The sequence below is a fragment of the Marmota marmota genome, unplaced genomic scaffold, assembly GCF_001458135.2.
Source record: "Marmota marmota marmota unplaced genomic scaffold, marMar, whole genome shotgun sequence".
Lineage (NCBI taxonomy): Eukaryota > Metazoa > Chordata > Mammalia > Rodentia > Sciuridae > Marmota > Marmota marmota.
The window spans coordinates 20,465,620-20,469,312 of NW_026000019.1; the positions used below are offsets into that span (position 1 = coordinate 20,465,620).

At 49.6% G+C, this 3,693-nt stretch overlaps 1 pseudogene across 1 annotated transcript; it reads left to right on the forward strand.

Moving 5' to 3' along the window:
• The first annotated feature begins 780 nt into the window (after window positions 1–780).
• Window positions 781–1,924, forward strand: LOC107147560 (annotated as a pseudogene). Its single transcript, XR_001504176.2, has one exon. The product of XR_001504176.2 is annotated as a GMP reductase 2-like (transcript).
• Window positions 1,925–3,693: the final 1,769 nt, after the last annotated feature.

Sequence of the window (3,693 nt, forward strand, 5' to 3'; positions counted from 1 at the left end):
CCAGCTCTTCATCATGAGAGTCACATAAAAGCATATGAAAAATTAGGTCTCATTCTATAACTCCCCAGGGGAGAGCTATCACAGGGGAAGGAGGCTCAGGAGAGGTAGTGTGGAGCTTTGGAATTTGCATCTGAAATCCTGAAATCTCCTTGAAAAAGTCCGCAACCTTCAGGTCTGGAATTTCCCATCCGTACTTTAAAAGGCTCTCTGTCTTCTCTCCATCTCGACTGTCATCATTAGTGTTTATTAAGTTTGTGTTGAGTTTTTACTTTTCACTCTTTATCCAGACACCCTAAAGGATCATCCCTTGTACTCCATTTAAGATTGTGCCGGAAGAGAGGCAGCTCCTCTATCAAGTGCCACAATGCTCAGAAGGCAGACAGAGGTACCCTTAAATGTTCTTGTGTTTCTTGGGAGTTTTCAGAGGTCTTTTCACACACTATCTGATTCTTCCTCACAACACTGTAAGGAAAGTACTGATAATTGCCGATCAAGAAACCAAGCTTCTCAGAGGGCAAATGGTCTTCCTCAGATCACCAAGTGACAGCCCCAGGTGGAGCTATGCTGCTGCTGAACCTCAGCTACCCATGCCAAGAGGACAATGTTACAACCAATGCACACCCGGGACATGGAGGTGGGGATAAGAGACGGGACAGAGGCATGGCATCGAGTAGGAAATTGAGGGGAAAGGGAAATTCTAAGCAGTGAGTGGAATTTTAATAATCAAAACGTGGTACTTGCTTTAAACTCTCCTGAGGCAGGATTCTTACAACACAGCTTAGCAAGCAGCCAGAAAGTTGGTTCCATGGCTTAAAAAAATAAAAAAGCGGGTCAGCTGACACCAAGGTAACAGGAACACTCAGATTCCAGACCCTGCCATGCCTCATATCGACAATGACGTGAAACGAGACTTCAAGGAGGTTCTTTTGAGGCCAAAACACTCTACAGTCTCAAAGTGAGGTGGATCTCACAAGATCCTTTTCATTTCGGAATTCAAAGTGGATGTACACTGGTGTCCCGATCATTGCTGCTAATATGGATACAGTAGGCACCTTTGAAATGGCCAGGTTCTTTGTGAGTTCTCCCTCTTGACTGCTATCCATAAACATTACAGTCTTCATCAGTGGCAAGAGTTTGCTGGCCAGAATCCTGATTGTCTTGAGTATCTGGCTGCCAGTTCAGGTTCAGGCTCTTTTGACTTTGAGCAACTGGAACAGATCCTGGAAGCTATTCCCCAGGTGAAATATATATGCCTAGATGTGGCAAAGGGCTACTCTGAACACTTTGTTGCATCTGTAAAGGATGTACGGAAGCACTTCCCTCACACACCAGCATGGCAGGGAATGTGGTGACAGGAGAGATGGTGGAAGAGCTGATCCTCTCTGGGGCTGACATCATCAAAGTGGGGATTGGGCCAGGCTCTGTGTGTACAACCCAGAAGAAAACTGGAGTGGGGTGTCCACAGCTCAGTGCAGTGATGGAGAGTGCAGATTCTGCTCATGGCCTCAAAGGCCACGTCATTTCAGATGGAGGTGGCAGCTGCCCTGGGGATGTGGCCAAAGCTTTTGGGGCAGAGGCTGACTTTGTGATGCTGGGTGGCGTGCTGGATGGGCACAGTGAGTCAGGTGGTGAGCTCATGGAGAGGGATGGCAAGAAGTATGAACTCTTCTATGGAATGAGCTCTGAAATGGCCATGAAGAAGGACACTGGTGGCGTGGCAGAGTACAGGGCCTCAGAGGGAAAGACGGTGGAAGTCCCCTTTAAAGGGGATGTGGAGCATATCATTCGTGACATCCTAGGAGGATCCGATCTACATGCACCTAGGTGGGAGCAGCTAAGCTAAAGGAGTTGAGCCAGAGAACTACCTTCATCTCCCAGCAGGTGAATTCCATCTTCAGGGATGCACGCTCGACCTGAGTATTTCTGCCCTCTCAAGGCACCAACACTTCCCAACAGAGTCTCCCAAGTGGGTTCCTCACCCATTCTAACTACTGTGGCAGTGCATTTACCAGTTGCCATTGTCCTCCTCCTGAGAGCTCCTGTAATAATGCTACACTTCTCTGTTTGTACACGCAAGATGCCCAGAGCACTCACTGGGGAAGAAGTGAGGAAGAATACAGTCTGAAAATGAAGTAAGATAATCGAATGGGTTTCTGGGGACCCGGCATCCTGAAGATGAAAAGATACTGATGGGTTCAGAAATGTTCTATATGGCCTTGATCTGGATGGGGCGGGCTTTTGGAATCATGTCTTATTAATCTTATTAATGAATTATGTCTTCATTAAATGAGATCTTTAAGTATAAAAAAAATAGAAATAATAAAAATTAAAAAGCACCTCTCATCAGCTGGCATTGGTCATGGTGTCCCTCACTTAGGAATGTGCTTTGCCCGTGTGAATGCCTAATACACGCTAGTTGATAATGGCAATAGGAACCCGTGAACTAAAGTCCCTTTGGCACTGAACTTGTCAGCTCACGTGAGGGGCATGTGATGAAGAATGCTGTGTTCTGAGACCAGCTGGTTGAGCATTTGTGTCTCTGACAGTCACCTTCTGGACCCACCGTGCTGGGGGTCCTAGGGCCCATAACACCTGGGCACAGACACCCACCACCCATCCTTCCACTGAAAACTGAATCTGGGGATTCATCCACATGACACCAACATCTGGAGAGCTGGATACTCCGTTGCCACCAGGATGGGGCCGTGTGGATGCTTCTGTCGACTTTCAGAAACCAGTAACGCTGCGACATAAGTAAGCTTTACAGAGCATGGGACCCAGGAGTGTCTTCCCCTGACTCCTTCTCTCAGTGAGTTTGTAAGGATGGTGTCACAGATCACTCCTTCAGTACAAAAGACCAATCGTGTGCACAGTGCTCACAGCCTGTTGGTGCCGGGTGCACAAGGCTGCTCCCTCGGGAGCCACAAGTCGCCAGTGAACACCAAGGAGAAAGGAGCTCTGTGTCCACGGCGTCTGCAGAGCTTCAGAGACGAGGTGGCACTGAAACCCAGTAGGTGTGGGTGTTCTAAGTGAAGCGGGAAATGAGGGGTGACCTGTGCAGACAGAGCGATACCTGAGAACACCCTTCAGGGAAAAGGAGAAAACAGGAGGGCACAGGACACTGGCAGTCTGTTGGCAGTATCTGTCCTTGGCCCTGGCTCAGCCCCTGGTCGGCAGCATGCCTTCTAAGAGACAAGAAGACCGGGGGCTAGGGGACTGACTTACCAGAGCCAGCTGCCCACACTTTGCAGACAATGTCCTGGTTCTCTGGGATGCAGAGCTCCCTGCCCACATGCCCCTGGTCAGGGGACTTCTCCCAAAGTCTGGGAAGTTCCCGCAGCTGACGGAGCACTCTTCCATGGGGGTGGGTGTGAGTGAGCTGGCAGTGTCAGCTGGAGCCCACGTGCTGGGCACAAGGCCCTCACACTGCAGGCTGGAGGGACCCAGGAAGAGAGGCCCAGCAGGCTGCAAGGTGGCTCCGATGGCACCAAGCGTGGGAGCGGAACTACCAGGAGCCCAGAACTCCACATTGGGACTTCCCCTTCCAGAATGTTACAAAGGAAGGACAACCAGCCTAGGAGAGCTCAGTGTGTCCACTTCCCACATTCTTCCCCGGCCATTTAATTCTAAATATCTAAAAGCATGGTAGGTGAGCCCTCGTTGATACCTTGACTGGGTTATGTAAATATTAGG